Below are 24,577 nucleotides of genomic sequence, written 5' to 3'. Positions count from 1 at the left end.
AAACTTGGTTGGATGTGTCGAAGATCTGAAAACCATCAGAACTAATTAAGATGAAGTCGGCTTTGTTCTTCAACTTCCTGTAAAAATGCTCAACAGGAAAATTGATGCTCACAGCAAACCACAGCCATCCTGTTTCTTTAGCACAGTCTTTTCACAGCTGCAGTTGCCCGTAGTTTCTATTTTCTGACACCAGGCCCAGTGCAGCCGCTCAGTGCCCCACCCCCAAGCATGGCATGTCCTTTTGGCCATTTTAGAAACCTTTAATATCTTTGCATAAAGTTTGTTGCTATTATTGTGACTCTTCCTCTCCTCAGTTCAAGCTCAGAGGGCTGTAGGCAATGAGGCAATCAATAGAAGAGGAGAAACAAAACAGGCTGCTCAACCCAAGAGGAAGCCAAAGGTACAGAAAAGAAACAAGCGTTCTTTTATAAGCAAAGCAACTGCCTCACCTAGTTGGTGATCATTGTTTTTCTCAATCTGAGCTGCATGTAGCACCCACGCTTACTGTACATAGGACCCTTCATTTCTCAAAACGTACTTGCTCTTTTCTCAGCTGGGCATCAATTAAGGCAAGGCTTAAGTGACTTTTGCTTACGAGTTATGTTCTCAGTGGCAAGGGTTTGTGTCTCTGTGGTACTTGGAGGGTCTTTGGCTATTTCAGAAACATATCTTTTAGATAAAAAATTGATAATTTGGGGAGTAGAGGGAAGGCATTTTTCAGAGAAGACATTCTGAAGCATCTACAATGTCATTATGATTAGTTGGGAGCTTGGACACAAACCCACAGTTTTACTATAAGAATAACTTCTGGGGAAATAAAGGTTTCCCCAGTCCTATATGTTTAATTTTTAGAATACACAGTCCTATATGTTTAATTACATGAAAAGTTCACAGATTTCACAGCACAGTCCTATATGTTTAATTACATGAAAAGTTCACAGATTTCACAGCACAAATTCACAGATAGCTAAACGCTCTCAAAAATGAGAAAATGAAGGTAAGTTGAACGACCCACCTGTCCTTGTTTAACTGTGGGAAAAGGAAGGTAAATCTTTTCTACTTTATTCACTTAATTAAAAAGTACCGATTTTCCTCCCACAACTTCCCATCTCTAACAAGTACTTTTTTTTTTTTTTTTAGTACTCTCTTTAAGGGGCTCAAATATCAAAGTTAAATCCTCAGCACCACATTTAGTTTTACCAAACCTGCCCCTCCCTATTCCCCACTACACACACACACACACTCACACATACACACTCACGCACAACACACAGCATATATGTCAACATAATCAACATATTTTATTAACTTAATCATTGAAAGTATAGCCTTGTAATATAAGCAGAAGTGTCACCAAATTTACTTTTAAAAAGGTCAAAAGACTTTAGAAAGGAAATGGTCTTACTTGAGATTATTCACTTAAAGATATTTACTATCTCTGTGACATTTTAAAACAAAGCATTTGTACAATCCCAGATTCTCAGGATTAGAAAAGGACATCTCATGGCTTCTAAACTGTACTTTTGAAAAAAGCTCTTGAAATTACATTTAATTGTTAGTGGCCTTGGGCAAACTGTTCAGCCTAAGTCTAGTTCGCACAATAAAATGGGGAGAAAGGTATCTACTCAATAGGACCATTGAGGAATTAAATGAGGCAATTGCTAACTGTTAGCCATTTTTAAAAAAAATAAAATAAGCAGAAGTCAAGAACTTAACATATAGTGAGTGCTCAATAAACATTATCTTTTCCTCTATTTAACCAGGAGAAAGAGAAATCATGAGCTGATTTAAAGCCTAGCCTACATGTGCATACCCATGTAATTTCTGCGTTACAAAAAAATGGCAAAGGGAGGTGTGTATAAAGTTCATTTAAAATTTCTCAGAAAAGCATACTAAGGCATTTCTTATTCTAATATTCTTTTCTCCAGTCTTAATTTTCAGAACTGAGGGTTGCCAAATTACAGACAGAAGTATTTAGTACTTATGATAGTCCAAGGGAAATGTTCTTTTCAACAAGAGGTAAATAAGTGACAATTTGGAGAAACAAAAATAAGTCAAACCTTAAAGCAGAAGTGGATCAAAATTTAAATAGCCAGAAACTCCCCCGAAAAATGACGTGTTTACAAAATGCTAAGCAGACTTCAAAGAGTGTAAACCTTGAAAAGTCCAGAAATTAGGTAGCTCACTTCCTCTTACATTTTAGCACAGGTCAGGAACCTTCAGGCTACAGGGCATATCTAGAACTTGATTTCATCAATGATCAGAGTGAAATTGCTGCTGGACCCTAGGGAAAATTCTTCACCCTGAATACTCTGTTCAGTATTCTCTGAATACTGCCGTTCATCCAGAGTATGCATAATATTAAAGGTTTAGTGCTAAATCACTTCAGTCATGTCTGACTCTTTGCGACCCCATGGACTGTAGCCCACCAGGCTCCTTTGTCCATGGAATCTTCCAGGCAAGAATACTGAAGCGGGTTGCCATTTCCTTTTCCAGGGGATCACCCCAACCCAGGCATCAAACCCTTGTCTCTTACATCCCCTGCATTGGCAGGCAGGTTCTTTACTGCTAGCGCCACCTGGGAAGTCCCTAAAAGTTCAGACATTAAGAGTAATTGAAGAGCTGTGAGCAATTAACCAATGGATGAAGTTTTTGAAAAGCATTAGAAAACTTGACTCCAATGTTAGATAAATCATTTAAGTGCTTTAGACTATACAAGGGAGAATTTTGACTAAATGTTGTTCTAGTTCAGAAGTAACATAACTTTATGAAGTTAATGCATAAGATTAGACCCACAATCCAAGTGACCAGAAAGGGTATGGTTTCCACACTAATGGTCCTCAAAGTCTTTTTCAAGCTTCTCATCTTCCTCTCTCACTATCCTGACTTACTCTTTCTCCTGCTTCCTCACTTTCTCTCAACCAAGCTGTCCTACTTTTCTTCATAAGAATCTTCCTGCAGCCTTTTCTTCATTTTACCACTTGTCCATTTTCTACTGGACACGCTAGTTATGCCACTGAATTATTTAAAAGAACTTATTGACCAAAGTTTTATGTACCCTCTTAACTTTTTAAAGCTTTATTTTATACTTCTTCATGGGGTAAAAGGAATATAAATCAAATTGCTTTCTCATATATGCTCCAAAGGAAAAAAAAAGCTTTTTTTTTTTTTTTTGGATACAGAAGTTTCCTTAATCCTGCTCTGTAGATATTTGAGTACACTGCTTGGAATATGAAAATTACAATGCTTTGTGTCACAATATTAATCATATTAAATGTAACTGTTTATAATGAATGCTGCAGAATTTGATCAGCAATAGTTAATTGCGCACTGCACTGTTCAGATGTTGAACAGAATGGTTCTAAAAGACAAACCATCTTTGTCCTAAAAGACTGCTTAGAAATAGCTTGGGATTTGAACTTAAGTAACAGGTCTGTAGCAAGAGACTGGCAAGAGCTGAGTTCCATGGTACTTTCCTTTGAAGTTTCCAGTGACTTCTTTTGCTTTAAAAGCACTTACTGTTGCTGGCCAAAGTGAGAGTTCAAAGGTAATCACGTGGACAAACTGTATCATCCACTGAAAGGATACAGTTAGCGACATAAACCCCCATTTTAACTGGGAGAAAAAAATTACTGTGGATCCAAACTTGCCCAGTGGTCAGGAAAAATTCTGCTGAAAATCTTGCTTACATATTAGTTCAAAGCAGAAGTTCTAAATTGCCCACAAGCACCATAGTGGTGAAACTAGTCTTGTGTGCAATCGGAGGACCACATGGTGGTCTACTGAAAAATTAAACAACTTTATCTCAGCACACAATGGCCCACTAAAGGCCGGTTAGTCCTCCCCACTAACTGAATAAAGGAAATACACGGAGTTGGAATATAATTTTTCTTACCGTTAAAGGATACTGCAGGAAGGCATGATCAGGGACACAAGCAGGCAGGGAGCAAACGAGAAATGAGAGAGAAAACCGTCGCTGTGAAAGCCATCATCTTCCAACACAAACAGGGGGTCGTTTCTGGACCGCCATTTTGGACAAGCTCTGGCCTCTTGTTAAATGTGACATACTGAGTCAGAGGCAGACGTCCTTCTGTGGTTATTCACTTCCTGTCTGATTAATTTGTTGCTTGTTCCTTCCTCCTTTTCTGCAGAAAAGGGAGCTAGATTGGTTTTACTTAAGAAGCAAGCAAAAAAAAAAAAAAAAAAACCCTAAATTTGGAAAATTAAATGTTTCTCCTTCCCACCAGGTGTAACATACCTTTTGGCACAGGGGCAAGAGGAGATGGCAACTCGAGTTGGTTAACAGCTCAACTTTATTCTTGACACCTCCACAAAAATAACTGCTCATGGAACGCGAGACTCTTTCAGGAAATTTCATTTTAAAGTATCACTCTTGATATTGATGATAACATTTAGGATTGAGGAAAAGAGTCACTCAAGATCTAAAAGCTCCAAATGACACTGATAAATAAGGTAAGTGATTCTTCCTCATCTACAGAGAAGTCAAGTATGTAGGAAGTAAGTTACAAATCCGGTGAAGAAAGCTAGTCAGGTGTATGAAGGCAAATGAGTTTTTGAAATGTGATTCTGGTGCCCAAGTCAGAATACAAGAAATACAGGTTCACCTCATTTTATTGTTCTTTGCAGATATTGCTTTTTTATTTTTTTAACAAATTGAAGGTTTGTGGCAACCCTGAGATAAGCAAGTCTATTGGTGCCATTTTTCCTTCAGCATTTGCTCACCTTGTGCCTCTGCTTCACATTTTGATAATTCAAGCAATATTTCAAACTTTTTCATTATTATTATATTTGTTATGGTGATCTATGATTATTGATCTTTGACGTTACTACCACAACACATTGACGGCTCAGACGAAGATTACCACTTGAAGTTTTTCCAAACTGAGGTATAGTTGATTTACAAGAGCAATAAAGTAGTTATTAATTTAGGTATGTATGTAGATTAAAATTTTTTGCTTCTTAATTATTAGTTTTTGCTTTGTTTTGGTTTTTTAAAATTTTTGTGCACTTTTTTTAGACATGAGGCTATTGCACACTTAATAAACTATAGCAGAGTATATGCATTGGGAAACCAAAAAAATTGGTGTGGTTTGCTTTACTGCAATATTTGCTTTATCTTGGTAGCTTGGAATAGAATTTGCAATGTCTCCACAATATGCCTGTACAGGTCAAGTCAGCTGAAGATCAGAGTTTTCCATGCCAAAATATTTTGTTTCCATCCTCCACACTTAAATGGGGTGAAAATACTCTCCCAGAAGATGCTTGACAGAAAAGCAGTGATGAGGAGCAGAAGGAAGAAGTCAGATTCCTCATTATTAAAGGACCCTGAGAAGTAGGCAGGCAATGGAATGTGCATAGAAAATACTACACCAAAACTTGAGGAATGTATAAAAATCTGAAAACGCTCCCAATTTTTTCTCAATCTATCTGAATACATCTATTCAGACATATTTGCAACACACACCATGTAACTCTGAGAAAACAGTATCAGCTGAAAGAATGAAAAATAGGCATATTTTGGAAACTAACATCATTGTAAAATTTGACTCTGGGGTCCTGATTCTGCTGGGTTCAGAGGGAAAAGGTATGAAAAGATCATAAGCTGCCTAATATTCTATTATACGTAAAATGATGGGACTGGGTGGATCAGGGGGCTGTTGGAAACGGGTGGAGGCATTTTCCACTGGGTGGGTTGGAAACGGGTGAGGAAGGTTTGTAGGATTCATGGGTGGAGCCAGGAATATGAAGTTTCCTGTGATGCTTAGGACAGTCTCACTCCAATACCGGAAGTACTCCTAGAGTGGAGTACTGGGATAGTTGACTAAGTACTAAGTATTGGAAGTTGACTAAGGTTCTTTTAGTTCTCAATTCTTTAAGATAGGCTGCACAAGTTTTGTGATGCCAAGTTATGACAGAATTCTTATTAAGTGGAGGTGGTTTAGTTGCTAAGTCGTGTCTGACTCCTGCGACCCCATGGACTGTAGCTTGCCAGACTCCTCTGTCCATGGGATTTCCCAGGCAAGAATACTGGAGTGGGTTTTACCACTGAGTCAGTGGGGATTCCCACTCCTAGAAATGGAACTTCCTAAGATTAGTAATCTGGACTCTTCTATTTTACCCAGTGCCACTAGAAGGCACAGACTTTATTCATCTCACCTAATGTAGGATCTGGAGTCCAAGGGACACTTAATACATGAAAAAATACACGCAGACCTGGGGCTGGACAAGAGGGGGAGGCCTGAAGTTATTATCTCTTTTGCCATCCACTAACCTTGGAAAAACAGAAAACTTGATCAACTGCTAAGTAAATGCCTGAATGACTCTTTGGGGAAGTCTAACTATAGTTGGGTCTAAAAAGAGAACATAGGCAATATGGTGATTTTGCTATGTATTTACAGAATTACTTTTTAGTTCTCTAATAAGTAATGCCCCCCAAACACACACGCCCCCCAGGACATGATAGACCATGACTATCCCCATCCATTAGGAAAAACTCAACTAGAAGGGAGTATGTCACTTCGAAGTCTGGAGCCCATGACACATTCAAGGGAGTAGTTGTCTAGGGTTTGGGTCTATTCCACCTTTAATAAGAACTTACAAGCACAGTCAACTTTGGACACATTTATGAGGTGTCTACTATGCACCACAGGACATAAATCAGATAATGTTCTTCCCTGTTTAAAACCGTCTCATGGTTTCTCATTTCACTTTAAAAATCCAAGCTCTGCCTAGCCCACAAGGACTCACAAAATCTGCCCACCCACCTGCTCCCAGCTCTCTGACCTCATTTCAAGTAAACTCTGTCTTGCTAATTACCTTCCAGCCCTTTCTGTTCCTTAAATACACAGGCTCATTTGCATTCTGGGTCTGACACTTATAAGCCCCCTTACCTTACTGTTCCTTCCTGGTTCCTTCCCATTCTCTATTTGTCAGCAAAACTGCCCCCTCTCATGTCCCATCTCTGCTCCTGTCTTCCTTTATCGCACTTGTCACCATCTGGTATTTTTTTCATTTATTTAATTGCTTATTTACCTGCACACCTCTCACCACTAGAATCCAAGTTCCATAGGACCTTGTTTCCTGTTGTTGCCTTAGGATCTAGAACAGCACCTGGTGGTGTCAATGGATGTTATTTGTTGAATGAAAGAGAAAATAATTAAAAATTGTGCCACAACATAACACTCCTTTATAAGCTTGAGACTGTTCCCCCTAAAGCAGTGACTGAGGAAAGTTAAGGACAGACTTGAACCCCCTTCTTGGGAAGGCTTAGGCTAAAGGGAAATCTTCCAGGGAAAGGATTCCAGAGATCAGCAGTGAGCCCTTTAGCTCACTGAGAGGCTTGGCAATGCAGGCAGAGTCTCACGCAGTGCAAGTGATTCCTGTCATTCAGCAGTGCGGAGAGGAAAACGGCTAAGAAAGTTGAAGACTGAGACAAAGGAAAGATCACGTGGTGGGCGGGGGAGGGTTCCGACAGCATTATTGACAACGCGGACCTGGACCTGGAGGCCTCCCTCTGCAGTGAATGCCACACAGGTAGACGTGAGACAAGAAAGTGCTTTGTCCCTTCCTCTGTGCCCAGGTGTTCGCAGACCAGCGTCAGTTTCTTAGGATAAGGAAGTTTAAGGATGATGAGACTGCAGAGAACAGAGTCCACGCCACCATTTACAGAAGAGGAAATGGGAGTCCAGAGAGATTAAGTGACTCTGTCACACAGCGGGCAGCAGCAGAGCTGGTGCCAGAGGCCCCGTCTCTCTCTCCATGGTCCAGTGTCATTATGGTCTTAAGTTCAGGGGAGGATTTCACTTAATTCCTTTGTATAAGCATAAGAAGAGGTGGAAGGAAGAGGGGTAGGGAGAAGGCTGTAACATGGCGGGGAGCAGTTGATGGCAGTATTAGTATTGGTGTTGGGGATGTTTGTATTGATGCTGGGGCTTCCCTGGTGGCTCAGACTATAAAGAATCAGCCTGCAATGCAGGAGACCTGGGTTTGATCCCTGGGTTGGGAAGATCTCTTGGAGAAGGGCATGGCAACCCACTTTGGTATTCTTGCCTGGAGAATTCCATGGAAAGAAGAGCCTGGTGGGCTACAGTCCATGGAGTCAGAAAGAGCTGGACACAACTGAGTGACTAACATTTTCACTTTTGTTTTTCACTTTTTTCACTGGGTATGTTAGTATAATGAAGAGCTGAAGAAAAGTAGATTGAGAACCTGAGGCAAATAAAGACAATCATGACTCTAGACTTCAAAGGGAATTTTAAATGCATATATCACCTTATTCAACACGTGGACCAGCCCCAGCCTAAAGACAGAGCAAAACAATAATCAACAGTCTCCAGAACAACCAAGTGAAGAATCTTTCATATTAATCTACAGAAACAGAAAATGAAGAGCAGACAGAGATTACAGCACAACATTGTGGTTCTCACATGGAAAAAGCAGTAAAGAATCACAGCCAAAGACCCTCCTACGGTGACCCCAAATCAACAGAGACTGAGCGGGGGCAACAGTGCCATGAATAAAATATAAGGACATTTGATTTCTTTTAATTCCAGTTTTTCAAACTGTGTTTCCATGACTACCTGTTATGGTGCAGTATTTCCCCAGTAGTAGAAACATGTTTTAGAATACTGTACTCCCTCCATTCTAAAACACCATTTTCTTCAATAGCAAAACACCCCCCTTATCTTATAGCTTTTTATGGGGAAGAAGAAACAGTACCAGACTAAATGTATGCATTTATTGTAAGAGGAATTCTACTTTCAAAGTATTAAAATATGGGAATCACGTGATTTAAAAGAGCAGAAACAAAGGAATTAGCTTCTTGCCCATAAACCTATCAGTAGTTATATAGAAGGTTGATCATTTGAAAATAACATATGCCATCAAATTTGGAAAACTCAGCAGCGGCCACAGGACTGGAAAAGGTCAGTTTTCATTCCAGTTCCAAAGAAAGGCAATGCCAAAGAATGCTCAAACTACCACACAATAGTACTCATCTCACATGCTAGTAAAGTAATGCTTAAAATTCTCCAAGCCAGGTTTCAGCAATACATGAATTGTGAACTTCCAGATGTTCAAGCTGGTTTTAGAAAAGGCAGAGAACCAGAGATCAAATTGCCAGCATCCTCTGGATCATCGAAAAAGCAAGAGAGTTCCAGAAAAACATCTCTTTCTGCTTTACTGACTATGCCAAAGCCTTTGACTGTGTGGATCACAATAAACTGTGGAAAATTCTGAAAGAGATGGGCATACCAGACCACCTGACCTGCCTCTTGAGAAATCTGTATGCAGGACAGGAAGCAACAGTTAGAACTGGACATGGAAAAACAGACTAGTTCCATATAGGAAAAGGAGTACATCAAGGCTATATATTGTCACCCTGCTTATTTAACTTATATGCAGAGTACATCTGAGAAACACTGGGCTGGAGGAAGCACAAGCTGGAATCAAGATTGCCAGGAGAAATATCAATAACCTCAGATATGCAGATGACACAACCCTTATGGCAGAAAGTGAAGAAGAACTAAAAAGCCACTTGATGAAAGTGAAAGAGGAGAGTGAAAAAGTTGGCTTAAAGCTCAACATTCAGAAAACTAAGATCATGGCATCCGGTCCCATCACTGCATGGCAAATAGATGGGGAAACAGTGGACACAGTGGCTGACTTTATTTTTCTGGGCTCCAAAGTCACTGCAGATGGTGATTGCAGCCATGAAATTAAAAGGCTCTTACTCCTTGGAAGGAAAGTCATGACCAACCTAGACAGCATATTAAAAAGCAGAGACATTACTTTGTCAACAAAGGTCTGTCTAGTCAAGGCTATGGTTTTTCCAGTGGTCATGTGTGGATGTTAAAGTTGGACTATAAAGAAAGCTTGAGCACCGAAACATTGATGCTTTTGAACTGTGGTGTTGGAGAAGACTCTTGAGAGTCCCTTGGACTGCAAGGAGATCCAACCAGTCCATCCTAAAGGAGATCAGTCCTGGGTGTTCATTAGAAGGACTGATGTTGAAGCTGAAACTCCAATACTTTGGCTACCTCTTGCGAAGAGCTGACTCATTTGAAAAGACCCTGATGCTGGGAAAGATTGAGGGCAGGAGGAGAAGGGGATGACAGAGGATGAGATAAGATTGGATGGCATCACCGACTCGATGATGGGTTTGGGTGGACTCCAGGAGTTGGTGATGGACAGGGAGGTGTGGCATGCTGTAGTTCATTGGGTCGCAGAGAGTCAGACACGACTGAGTGACTGAACTGAGTTATATAGAAGGTTGATCATTTATAAATAATCTCAAAAACAGAGAAGTTCAAAACTAACATCACACTAGTCTATGTCCTGCTAATATAAATTGGTATAACCTTACTTGGGGAAACATTTGCAACATATTTCCTTGTGTTTTGGCAGCTCAGCATCCACTGATCCTACTTACAATGATATCCTTCAGTTTTTGTTTGGAGACACATCCCTCCCTCCCTCCCTCCCAGACCCTGTGGGTCCAGAGGAATTTACTCCAATTCCAGATACATGAATTGCTGGCTCATGGGAGCCTTGCATTCACGCAGCCCCAGAGAGTTTTCTTGGCGATAGCCCGTGGCCTCATCAGAACCAAGGGAATTTGTGTCTACAAGACAGAATTCTTCCCGAGGGATGGAGCTGGGTCTGTGAGAATGGAGGGGCTGAAACTGACTCACTCATCCTCTGACCACATGGGGTCTGAAAATGAGACCATCAAAGTGAGAAACTAGGGATGGAGAAAACCCAGCTGTTGATGTTATTGGCTGAATCCTTCTATACCTGAAGCTAGCTCTATTTTGGACTTTTAACTTATACTAGCAAATAAATTCTCTATTTCATGCAAGTTAGTGTGGTTAGGTTTTCTATTACTGGTAATACAAACACTTATGTGATACAGAAATCAGTACTAGAACTGAATATTGAATGTGACTAACCCTAAAATGTGCAACTGGCTGATTTAAGGTTGGGTGACAGCTGGTGCAGGCTCTCCTGGGCTAGGAAGTTGGCCATCCTGGTTATGTGATGGCATCACTGCTGGTTAGGCTGCCACCTACTGAATCCTGGGTCAAAGACCACAAGCCTACCGAAGGTGTGCCATTAAAGAATTCAGAGAAAAAATTAGAAGGCTGAAGTATGTTGGCTACTTTCAGCCTTCAGTAAGATACACAGGGGAGAGAGAAACTTAGGATGAAACTTATTGAGAGCCTGGTGGGGAGGGGGGCAGGGAAGGGCTTTGTCAATAGAGGCCTTTCTTTCCCCCCTACGATGTGCAACCAAGATGTTTGAGAATCAAATAATCTGGAGCCTTCTGGGGTTAAAACTCCCAGTTCTCTACGCAATGCTAACATTAGGCAGAACAGGGCCAAAAGATAACAACAATATCAGGAAAGAAGTCTGACACAAAGGAGAAGCTGAACTTCCCACTGTCTCCCCCAAAGACACTGTGGTCTCTCGTCCGAGCAGAAGGCTGTTACCTTTATTGTGATATGCTGGGTTCCATCTCAGGAGCAAGGAGTAAATTAACAGTGGCTTCACCACCTTAGGCCACTGTTTCAAAACTGTACCTAATCTGAGGCTGAGATAAAGGCCACAGAACTTATGAGCGGAGGGTGGTTCATTTGCTGGGAGACAGAAGTGCCCAGGCTTGGTGCCACATTCAAAGACTGCGACTCACCACAATTTTGAGTTTTGTTCACTAGTCCATGGAGCTCGGGGATTCTAGAGAATCTTATCACGTTTTTAAATACTAGAGGATAAAACCCTGGAATGGTTGAAAACAGTTTATGACTGCTTAAATCCTAAAGCAATCCCTAGATCCATGAAGCCAGAGAACAAGGCATAGACTGTGGAACAGGTGTGGCCCTGCTCTAGAGATGGCTCTGGAAGACAACAAACGAGGAAGACCCTTAAGCAAGAGCAGAAGGAAGTTAAGCCACTGACTGAGCAAAGTTCTCATATCATCGCCACACAGGTAGAATCTGTTCACTGGGTTATAAAATATGCTAGAGATAGGTGACAAATGACTCCTCTCCTTTCCCAAATGGAAGTTTAATTGTGAAATTCTCCTACTACCCTCCCTCCACCATTGTATACCGGGTGTTACATTTATAATTTACCCCTGGACCATGATATACTACATTTGGGGCCAACAGACAAGATTGTGGAAAGTTTGGTCTTGGCACTAGACTTGGACCTCAACTGTCCACTTTTCTGGGGGAGGAAGGTGAGTGATTTATTATGTGTGGGACATTTTTGAAACTGTATGTGTAAGACCTGTGTGTATGCATACGTGTGTGTGTTGGACAGGTAAACAGAGTACACACTGGTTGCTTTGGGGCTGTCTATCATCCATTTAAATTACAGCAGAGCCTCAGATCTGGGGAGAGAGACATCCACTGACCTTTCTTTCCTGCTCTTCCAGCTTCAGCAGGAAAATACGTTCAGAATCATGTAATAAACCAAAATGGAAATGAATATGAAAAAGAATATATATATATAAAACAGAATCACTTTTCTGTACATCTGAAACTAATACAACATTATAAATTACTGTGCTTCAATAAATGAGGTAATTGAAAATCTGAATATTGATATTTAATAATGCTAAGATTATTGCTAATTTTAAAGAGTGATAATATTATTGAAGTTATGTTGTTTTTTATAGAGTCTTTTATACTGAAATATTTGTATATGGAAAGATATGATGTCTAGGTTTGTCCTGAAGTGAAAAAACGGGAAAATAGGTACAAGTTTAAAGAAAACAAAATTGGCCTGAAATCATCATTCTTGAAGCTGGGTGAAGCATATGTGGCAATTCACTATAATGTTCTGAGTACTTTTCATATACATTTGAAATATTTCTATAGCAAAAAGTTTAAACAATGATATGAAAATGACTTGTGGCTCACTCACAAGAGTCCTCATCCACTAGAGGCTGTTAAAGGGGTTTGCTCCCTCTGTTATAATCATGTTCAGACCTGGGAGTTTTACAGAAGTTACCTTTTTCTCCTCAAAATGACCTCTTTGGTTGATGGATGGATGAAATGGAACAGAGACTGAGGGCTCCCTTATACAGATTCAGAACCCAAGTAGCTCTTCCTAGAAAACTTGGGGACTCTATTAAAGGCAACAAAAAAGCAAAAATCTAAATTCCAATATACCAACCAAAGAGCAAAAGAAAACAACCCTCCCCCTAGATTAGAACTATCCACCAGAAGTAAAATTTGGTCTATATGTGCAGTTCCATATTTTCTACTAGTTACATTAAAAGGAAAATAATATAAAATAGTAATATTTTATTTAACACCCTGTTTCAAAAATATTATCACTACAACATGTACTCACAATAAAAAGCCTATTAATTAGGTATTTTGCACTCTTTTTTTCCTATTAAGTCTTCAAAAACAGGTGTGTATTTTACTGTGAGTGACATTTCAAACACTCAAGAGCCACTACCACACCAGACAACACAGTCCAGATGGTGAGGGCCTGGTGGGAAGAGGCCTCAGCATGTTCTAGGTAATTTAATTAAAATGCAAACAGTTCCCAGGTAGTCACCAACATCCAATACACGTGGCCCGCAGCGGGGAAAAAAACCATGTGAGATGGAGGGAAAAGTTTCTTACCAACTTAAGAGGCCAATGGGAGGAAAGCCCTGTTTTCCCATCCTGCCAAGTATTTGCTTGTGCACACACCCAGAGAGAAGCTGCTGGCATATGGATAGTTGTGTGTTCCTTCTGGATGCTAATCTGGTAGCTTCATCAGGTATGAAGCTCAGGATGGGGTCTCTGCCATGATTTGTGGGGTGGGAACAACAGCCATATTGCTCCCTATCCAGTCTTCTCTCCAGCCATATGGCTGGTTACTCCATGTCTACTGCCAGAGGATAGAACCACGTGGACCAGAAAGCCCTCCCCTGACTCCTTAGGAAACAAGGGTCTATCCAGCTCTGTGCCTTTGGGCCTGAGGCCACTCAGCTGAACCCTGCAGAAGGGCTCACTGACCTGAGACTTCCCCGGGGGCCCCTTGACTGCACGGAAGCTGGGCTTGGCTGGTGCAGCTGCTACCTGGAGAGGCAGACCCAACCCTTCTGCATGTGGGCAGGAAATGGGGGTGTTTGTGGGTGTCACAACAATGGGGAGGCCCTCCTGGGATGCAGGCCAAGGATGCCAGTCAATGTGCAATGTACCAGACTGTCCCACTCAATAAAGAATTGACCCACATAACCTTCAAAGGTCCTGGTGGACACTGATGTAGGTGAAAAAACTGTTTAGTAATCTGAGCTGATAATTAAACTCCATTTTACACATAATTCAAAGTAAATAAATACTGTTGTATTAGTCCCCAAGTTTCCCAGTAATGCAACTGTCATATAAATGAAATACTATGCTTTGCACAGCTCTTTACCAAGAGTTGTTCACCTTGGCTGGAAAATGTGTCCCAATGCATTGCCACTTGTGGGAATGAAGTCTCCCTTACCCAAATTAGTCTGCGCTCACAATGCCCCACTCACGATGATTATCAGTGTAACTGCAAAACCCTGACCACTTCATTTTGTTTGCTAATGAGTAGTACCTGATTGCTTACAATTGAAGTTATTTCATAATAAATTACATTCCTTGTATTAATTAATAAATTATAATTGTAATTAATCCTCTTCTTAATTAAGATAAAGATTACACAGAATTGGGGAGGAATGATGTGTGAGGTCAGATTATTTCCCTGGTGAAAGTTCACTGACATTTGTGAAGGGGACACTAGAAAACACTGTTATTCAAAGTGAGTCCGAGGTCAGACAGGCTTGTGAGCCACCGCTTCTGCGCATGGCCGTGACCGAGTTCCCTTTGAAGTCGGGCACCGCTGGGGCAGCTGGAGGACAGGCAGGGGCCGGGCAGCTGGCTTCGCGCTTCGCCACGTCCGCGAGGAAGGCCGGCTCCACCGAGGGGGCGGCGAAGGAGGAGCCCAAGAAGAGATGGGCAAGGTTGTCCACTAGACTGGCTCCCGCAAAAGTGGAAACAAAACCAAAAAATGTGGCAGGAAAGGATACATCTTCAGACAAAAAAGTGCAAACAAAAGGGGAAAAGGGGCGCAAAGGGGAAACAGGCTGAAGTGGCAAGAAACTAAAGAAGACTTACCTGTAGAAAACAGAGAAACTAAAAACCGAGGAGAGCCCAGCCTCTGATGAAGCAGGAGAGAAAGAAGCCAAGAATGCTGAATATCACACACCCAATCCTATCAAGGGTCCCGTCTCCCTTCTTGTATAATCCAGAGATCTATTTTTATCAACCGCTTTGAAATGCACATTTTTTAAGCAGCTCTAGAAACGTTTTTAAAAATGAAGGAATCCCACCTCATCCTATTTTTTAAGTGTAAATGCTTTCTCTTTTTTTTAAAGAGGTGAAAGCATTTGGGGGTTGTTTATTTTTTGGTACAATAAGAAAACAGTGGGATGTTGAGTATCGGAGGCTTTGATTGTCTTGGGTGTCAGTTTAACGTTCCATAGATGAGGGGTTGCTTTTATATCCTATTCTATAATACAAAGCATGGCAGTTTTGTATTATACTGCCATATATAAATTGTGGTTTGGAGTCAGTTGTGTATTTAATGTCTTGAACGCTTTACTTCTCTTCCCATGTTGCTTTTGGTAGAACTGTTGCCTAAAGCAGACCACTCACTCCTTGATCTTGGCTTTCTGGGACAGAACTTTGCACACTCTATAACTAATCTTTGGTCAAACCAAGTGATCGACAATTTAAGTATGTAGTGTATATGATTTAAATTGTGAATTCATGGGACATGTAATGTAACAGCATGTCAATATTTGAAGATATTGGTCCTTGATATTCTGTTAAGGAAAATCTGCCTCCAAATTTTAAGCTGGGAAGTTGCTGGAATAACTGTTCAGAAAAGAATCACAACTACATGATTTTTTAAAGATTTTTTGTATGTATATTGAGAATTGTGAACAAATTGAAATGTCTGTGTACTGATCCTCAAAACAACTACATGAATGTTTAGATCTTTGCTAAGTATTTTAAGAATTATGTGCAAACTGAAATGTCTGTATACTGATCATAGAATCTCAATTATAAAAGAATTTCTTGAAGCACATGAAAAAAACAGTCAGGCATGGCAATCTGACGGCTCTGCTCCTCCAGCCTGGGGAATGGGGAGAGGAGTCCACATGGACTGTCCCGGCTGCTCACCTACAGTCCTGGGAGGGACTCTCAGACTGTTTCCCAATGGTCACAGCTGCAAGCAGAGCTTCTTGCCGCTCTTCCTTAGTAGGCCCTGCTTCCCTCAGTGGTTTGGCTGAAACAATGTGTTCTACTCGAATGACCCCAGATTCCATCTGATTTTGCCACTTCAAGAACTTTCCGCCTCCCATTTGGCTGCTCTGGAGTCTCCAAATGACTGACTGGGAAAACAGACTGTTGGAAAAACACCTCCAGGTTGTCTTAAAGGGATGGCTGCCCCACCAGGCCGCTGGAAAGGCAGTGCAAAGTGCCTCGCGCTGGACCAAACGCATGTGCACTGTTCCCCCCAACTCCAAACACAGGTGGAGGGGGAGAGATGAGAAGCGGCGCGGCCACAAGGTGACCCGCTCGGCCGCTGTGTGTATGTGTTGTTTTTGGCTTATTGGGGTTTTTTGTTTTTGTGTTTGCTCAGTGCTGACTAAAGGACTTCTCCCCCTGCTGCATGGAAGCTGCTTCATTCAGTCTTGGATCATTTCATCCTGTTGAAACCACTCCAGCAGAATGGACAGAACCATCAGCTGGTGGCTGGTGTAAAAAGCAACTCCATGACTACATTTAAATATTGACTAGTTTGAGAACAGCAAACCACAAAGACGTGAGGTGTAAAAACCACATGTGGTTTATGTTTTGTAGGACACCCTCAGGAAGGTAAATGGACACAGTTTAAAAAAAAGTCAAGATGGTTTCTCCCTGCTTCACCCCTACCTACCACCATTAAAAAATAATAAACAAAACAAAACTAAGCAACAATTAAACTGAGCCCAACCTGGGTGCCAGATTTGGCTTTGGGATGGCAGCTCTGTCCTAGCAAGGCAAATATGTAGCTGTCTGGGATTCACGGCCAAGGTCAAACATAACCCCGACCTGGGCCTACAGCCCTCCCAACTCCGGCCTCTGCCCCTCCTGGTCCCCACAGGTGCCTTCCTTATTGACTGGCCCCTCTGGCCCCACACGCAACCTCCTGGCCAGTCTTCTCCAGCCAAGAAGAAAAAACACCCAAGGAAGGTTATTTTCCAGAAGTAAAATCTTCTAGGATCTTTTATCTGCTCTCCCTGTGTACCTGTCTCTAACCACATGGCTGACCAGGAGCGGGAACCCTGTGAGGGCTTCCATGCAGCCTCAGCTCCCGTGGCGTGCTGAGCGCTGGTTCAGGGGTTAGGGATGCCACAGGGGTCAAACGGTAAGATCACACAGTGATCACCACGCTCACGGAGCATTCATACCTGAGTTGAGGATGTGATGGAAGGAAAGCAATTTATCTCCATTCTGTGCAGCACAGGTGTTACACAGAGAAGCCTTAACAAGGTCACACCCAGAAGAAGGGCTAACTCAGGCGGACTCTAGTGTAAATGTACAGTGTATCTGGGGGTAATCATTTCTATTTGAGAACCATTTCTATACAAACATACTTGAGGACATCCTGCCAGGCCAGCCCACAAAAGTCTTATTTAATTCACAATAGGGCTCAACTAAAACTTTAGTTTCAGTTTTTCAAGGGAGAGGGCTTCATGATTCTGCTGCACCAACCTCAGCTTCTGCCCCATCCCCGAGCCAGCCCTACACTTTGCCTTGACCCCACTCCGGACGTAAGGGGCCCCTGTCCCTAAGTACTTCTTACCCAGCACTCCTAACTCCCCTCCATAGGGTAAGATGATCTCATCAAGATGTCAGGAGGAAACTGACTTGCTTTTTAAAGACAGAGGAGTTGTTAACCCAAGTTTTTTGTTCAGAGAAAGGAAGACATTCAGGTGGAGGGAAATGCTGTCTGGGGTAAACTTAAGTTTCTCCTACTTTTTATAGTTTTCTTCCTTAAAATAAATACATATTATGAAAAAGTCATATGTGAAAAGTTTAGAAAATAAGAATAATGTAATTTTAAAATGACCCATTAATACTCAGAGAAAACCAGTTACCATTTTAGACTTTCCTTCGTCTTTTTTCCTCTCTGTGTATGCATCTGAAATGGGATCATACTATATATATATAGTTTTATATTCATCTTTCTCACACTCCCCCATGTTATCAAATATTAGCCTAACATAATTTTATTAGCTTCATGTTTCATTTTTATGGATGTTCTATTACCTATGTAAATATTTTTCATTGTTAGACATTTAAATTACATCCAATTTATTATTACAAAATCCTACCATGACTAATATACTTGTATTGAAATGTTTGTGATCCTTTCAGAGTACTTACTTAGGATACATTTATTAGAGTACAATAGCTAGAAATGAAATATATGAAGTTTTTCCTTTTTCCTCTTGATACATATTGTTATACTGTTTTCTCAGTTTTACCATTCTTATTCTCACTAGCACCCATTTCATTTCTTTTCAACATGCACTACTGTCACTTTTCAAAATCTGCTAATTTGATAGACAAAAAAATTGTATGTATGAGCCATTTTAATTTTCATTTCTTTGGTTATTAATGAGGTTGAGATGTTTTATATATTTACTATCTTCTCCATTTTTAGAATATCTTTTTCCATTAGCTATCTGTTATCTGGATTTTTTTTTTTTTAATTATAGGCTTTTAACTCTTTTCCCTTATTTCTTCTGTTTTTGAATTTGAAGACCATCTAAAGGCTCCACGACTTTTCATAGAGAAAATAAAATGTTTTAACCATTGGGAGACTGGGTGGACAGCAGTGGCCATTTCTGTGTGTTTATAAAGCAAATTTCATAAATCAAGAAAATCACCCCTACTCCCAACACATAATACGCTTACAAAAGAATTCCCTGAGACTGCAACTATGGTAATTTTGTAGAGCCTCTGAGAATGTCCACCTTCTAAGCAATGTTTCCACCCCACGTTGAAAGGAAAGAGCAGGACATCCAGGCACATCTGACCACAGTTCCTCCCGTCTCAAAGGCAGAAGTAGGAATGCCCTGATTTATGTTATACACGTGCAGACATGTGTAAACTTCTAAAGTCTGAGTCCAGAAAATAACCATTATGACCCTGAGTCATCGTATTCCATCTTTCACAAGACCGAAGTTCCCAGGAACTAAGGAGTAATTTAGGCTGACCTAATAAGCATCCAAGCTTCCATTCCAGCTTTACCATCTTCCTTAGCCATTCTGCAAATATTCTGGAAAAAGTAAAATCTAACTTAGAATTTTTTGTTATTAAAAACTTGGTGATAAAAACCCTTCTGAGCCTAGGTCATTCATTCAAAGTAACTACAGTTAGCTATTTGATGATTAACCGGAAGACCTGGGCTGGAATGACATCCTCTGGTCTCCTTTTCACCTGGGTCTTCCCAAGTCAAGAGCTGTTCCTCACTTCATACAGTTTTCTCTCCTGGACTTTGATGATGTTCAATGTGTCTCAGTGAGAAAGATATATGCTTTGGGGTAAAATGCCTGGCACAATACTAAACACTCAACAACATCAGCTATCATTATTATTATTAAGTGAGCTCAACGTCTCCCTAGTTATACTTGGTAAAGGAGGGAACACAGCAGGCGAAGTGGCTCCTTTTATTTCTAGAGGGATAATTTGATGTAATTTAAGGATAAAGAATTTATTCTATATCATAGTCAAGAAAGAGCTTCCCAGATGAAACCGTGGAAAAGGATCCCCTTGCAATGCAGGAGATGCAGGAGACACAAGTTCTGATACCTGGGTCAGGAAGATCCCCTGGAGGACATGGCAACCCACTCCAGTATTTTTGCCTGGGAAATCCCATGAACAGAGGAGCCTAGGGGGCTACAGTCCATGGGGCTGCAAAGAGTTAGATATGACTAGGCATGCATGAAATAATTAAGAAAACCTGGGTACTCACAATTTCAGAGTCTCCATTTTATGCTGGTTCTACAGTTAGTTTTCAGGTCTCCTTAGGCCTGTCTCAAAAACCTGGCATCGATCTACACAATTTGTGCTGGTCCTATTCTCATTTACAAATGCCTCTGCATTTCTGTGCAATTTTATTTTTATTTTTTTCCATTTATTTTTATTCATTGGAGGCTAATTACTTTATATCTGTGCAATTTTAAATGTCACTGGACTCAGTGGACACAGACTCAGAAAAAATGCCCCAGAAACTGCCTAAAAAAACTGTTTCTTGTAAAAGTTAAGAAGACACAGGAACTTGTAAATTGATTTTGGGTTCACTGCCTTGTTTTCATTTCACCTGGAGAGGCTCCCTGGCAGTTGTCAGCTAAAGCTCCAAGAGGAGGATGGGGACCCCAGATCCCCCACTGCAGAGAGCTGGACTTGTCTTCAGTGCTCTATGAAAGGGTCCCAAAGCCCTTTGAGACTGTCTCACCCAACGGGGGAATGAAAGACAGAGGTTCTTCTCAAGCCTGCTTTATTCTAGTGGTTGGGACATGCAGAAAGAATAGGAATGGTGTGTGAATGTTTTCAGAGATGGCACATAATGAACTGAAAGACAACAGGCCTTGAGACGAGATCTGATGTCTCTGAGCAAGTGAGAAAACAAAACCATGCTTCCTATCAATATGCCCAAGTTCAGCCACCACAAGTTGAGGGACTCTGACGTGAAAGCCAGTTGTGCCAAGAGTCAAGTGAAGCTTCAGCAAAATTTAATACCACACAGAAAACATGATGAGGATCCAACTCCTGTTGGCAGGAAATTCATGGAAAACCAATATGAAGATCACCAATGGGAAATTTTATTTTCCAAAGTACAAAGGCTTCTGAACACAAAATTTTATATTCATCCAAGATTTGCTCCTACCTCGTGCAAAATACTCTCTGGAGGTATATTTTTAATATTCTTCACTAATGGGGTTTACTGACTTCTCTTCAACTTCTAATTGGACAATTAGATTGGAGATTAGATTTTCCTCCCTTGCCTTCCACCTCCTCCCTATATATCTTGTAAATATAGACGGGAGTTTCTCAGAAGTGCTGAGAGACACACAGTTGAGGTGTCTCAAAGTCTTTATAGGCATAAGTTGTACAAGGTTGAGCAATGGAGAACACCACACATCAAACCCTAGATTCATTAACAATTACTTAAAAACAATGTAAAAGACAGTGAACAGGGCTTCTCAGGTGGCTCAGTGATAAAGAATCTGCCTGCCAATGCAGGAGACACAGATTCAATTCCTGGTCCAGGAAGATACCACATGCCACGGAGCAGCTAAGCTCGTGCGCCACAACTATTGAGCCTGCGCTCGAAAGCCCAGGAGCCACAGCTACTGAAGTCGGTGGACCTGGAGCCCAGGGTCTGCAAGAGAAGCCATCGCAGTGAGAAGCCTGTGCACCACAACTAGAGAGCAGCCCTCACGCGCTGCAACTAAAGAAAAGCCCAAACAGTAACGAAAACCCAGAGCAGCAATAAATAAATAAGTATAAAAGGCAGTATACAGTACACACTGCTCAGGGAAGTAACTGGGGCCTGTTGCTGCTTTGCTAGAATTCGCACTTTTACAAAAATAAAGTCCATAGAAGGGTTGGGTCAATTCAGTGGTGATTTTCCTTAAGTGTAACTCTTCCTATTCCCTCCCCCTATGCAAGAAAGCAGTAACATTTAAAAAAGTATAAAATCAGAACTGGATGAAAGTCAAATCAGTTTCCTTTAAATCCATAAATCTGGGAATATAAAATCACTATAAACTTACTATGATTGTATATTTTAAATCTCTAGTCCTATTTTCCTTAGCATAAGCATAAAAGAACTGAAAGGTTTAGAATTCACTTGTAAGATACTATAAAATATTACTATTCTCAAAAGAAAAGAAATGTATGAATTTATGGAAGAGGAATAATATTTATAAAGCATGTTAGTAAAAACACTATATGTTTGCACATCAACATTTAAGAGCATTCAAAGGTCATTTATTTAAAAATATTTAAAGTATAATAAAAAGAAACTTAAGAATGACTTTACTCAAACTTGCAGTTTCTAAAAATTTATCAGAACCAAAGAGCATGGAAGGATCAAAGATTAAGTAGAAATCCACATTCAAGAGGGTTCCATGGATTTCTCAGAGAGAGCAGGCAAAGGGTCATCTGAGGACACTATTTTAGCCTAAACTTTGAGTATCATTCAAACAGGGAGCCAGTGCCTGATGTTAACAAAACACAGTTTTCTACTGGGAAGGTCAGATGATAGCCCATCCTGTCTGCCAAAATTCGTGGATGAGGAATCATTTCATGAAGTCATGCACAAACACGAAATACACTGTTGAAGGTCTGCTGCCATCCCTCAATCATCGCTTGCTTGGCCAAGCTGATGGCCAGCAGGAATATCTCCCTCTGCAAAGCTGTTTCAAAGTAATGACTTGGAGGAAGTGGTGTGCTGATACCATGAAAAAAAAAAATCCCTCAAACACAAAGATAGTTCAAAAAGCATCTGTATACGCTCAGAGGAAACAAACAGCTCAGCTAATTTCAACTCAAAATAAACCCAAGAGACCAGTTTACCTTGGCCTTAGTCACACACACACATGCAGGAAAACTGAGGGTCAGCAATTATCCAGTGATTTCATTGTGTCAAAGAGGATGAAAGGGGGAAGATTATCCATCCTGGGGCAGGATGGAGTGAGAGAAGATACCTACCCCCAAGGCTTCCCACACAGATGCACATGGACGTAAGGGGGCTGCGCACCATTCTCTCCGTGAGGCCGGTGGGCCCCGGAGTCTGACCTCTCTTGCTGAAGCCAGTAACAGACCAGAAGCCATTCTGCACCTTTAATACCTGGTCTCTCCATCACTGAAGCCGTGCCATGGGTCTTTCTTCTGCAACGTTGTCCTTACAGAGCTAAGAAGGAGCAGGACACCTAAAATCTTTTTTCTTTTGGTCAACCTTAGGCTGAAATATATCTACAGTCTTTTAAACTGACCAATACTGAATTTCCAGCTTTCAAGCATTTATAAATATTCTTCAAATTAAGTGAACAAATTAACAACAAAGATCACATTATATTTGGTTTTGAAAACCATTTGGAATTTTCTATAAGATCAGCTACTTTTCTAACAGAATAGGTGGTGACTACTACCAAAATTTTATAATGATCCTTCTTTTTTTTCAAATAACTTTCATTTGAGATGATCATTAGATATGTCAGCAAAAATCTTTAAATTTCGTTTTTTTTCAGTCCTGGTTCTGTATCACTATTTTGATGTCTTTTCTTGCTGACAGGGTGAAGGAAGTTCCAAAAGCCCTTCAGTTCTGATCATTTGAGGAAATTCTCACAGCTGAAGACATATTTATTTTACTTGATTTTCATTTTTCTGAGAGGAAGACAGAAAAGACTGATTGACTTTTAATATCAGAAACATGTGTCACTGACAATCAACTGCGTAGTAAGATTTTTAGTTTAAAATATTTAGTAGCCAGATGACATGTGGGGACAATTGAAGTATTTTAGAGGATGCTTTCCCCTTCCCCTTCATGATATTCAGGCTGGGAGCAGGAAGCAGAGATTTTTGTCTCAGCTCAACAGCCCACCCACAAGGGCAGCTCCCCCCTGCAGTTTTTGACGTCTGTCTTTCTAGGTGGAACACCAGTCGGCAATCCTCTGCAGCTCACAAAACCCAACATAACCTTTTGGGCTTCTCTGGAAAAAACACATTGAGTAACAAGGGATAGAATGCTTTCTGTTCAGTGTTTCCATTGCTATTCTCTGGCCAGAAGAAATACCAAATCACAGGCATCTGGAGAAGAGAGATGGCCCAGAAGCAACAATGGTCTCACACAGCTTGTGAGCGCTGACCCCCTAAAAGTTTGTTTCCTGCTGTCTTGTTTCCTGTGGAGCTACAGGCATTGCAGCAAAGCGCCCTTGCTGTCAGACCTGACTCAGTGATCGACTTCTAAAGCAGTGGTGACTTCTAGGGAGTGAAATGTTATTCTGATCACCTTGAAGACACAGGAAGCGGCGAAAAGACGCAGGTCCATGGCAGTGACAGTCAGAGAAGGAAGTGTGGTCCATGAGGATACATACCATGTGATATTAGCTTCTGCCTATGAACTTTCCCAAAGGCATTGTCCAGCTTTAGAAAATAATCAGAACACCCATCACCATCTTTGTGTGTAGTTTATACACCACACAGTGCTTTCTTGGCTGGTCCATGGCACGAAAGAATTGAATAAGGTACCAGAAAGTAGACAAGCTACACTGTGAGCTGATGCAGGTGGAAAGGGCATGACTTAGAAAGGCATAGATTCAAAAAAGGTCTCTGAGGTTTCATTTCCACAGTTCTTAGTCACATAAATTTCCTTTCTGGATCTAACAGTGACTAACAGGCCTTAGAAAATGCATCGGTGTACTAGGTGGAAAATGCCATAAGTCACTGGGTCTCTT

General features: G+C 40.9%; 1 protein-coding gene across 3 annotated transcripts in view; it reads right to left on the bottom strand.

Moving 5' to 3' along the window:
• Positions 1–24,577, bottom strand: part of WIPF1 (WAS/WASL interacting protein family member 1) — a 122,863-nt gene that overhangs the window by 35,902 nt on the left and 62,384 nt on the right. Inside the window, exon 1 of one of the 3 annotated variants that reach the window (XM_043894184.1) lies at positions 3,896–4,090. The exons of the other annotated variants lie outside the window; for them this stretch is intronic. The gene's annotated coding sequence lies outside the window, so the exon portion shown is untranslated. Of the gene's footprint in view, positions 1–3,895; positions 4,091–24,577 lie in introns of those variants that run through there. 3 annotated transcript variants of the gene reach the window in all.

Source organism: Cervus elaphus, chromosome 33 (assembly GCF_910594005.1).
Source record: "Cervus elaphus chromosome 33, mCerEla1.1, whole genome shotgun sequence".
In the NCBI taxonomy this organism is placed as follows: Eukaryota; Metazoa; Chordata; class Mammalia; order Artiodactyla; family Cervidae; genus Cervus; species Cervus elaphus.
The sequence above is the reverse complement of the archived record's forward strand: the minus strand, read 5'-3'. Positions and strand labels throughout refer to the sequence as shown.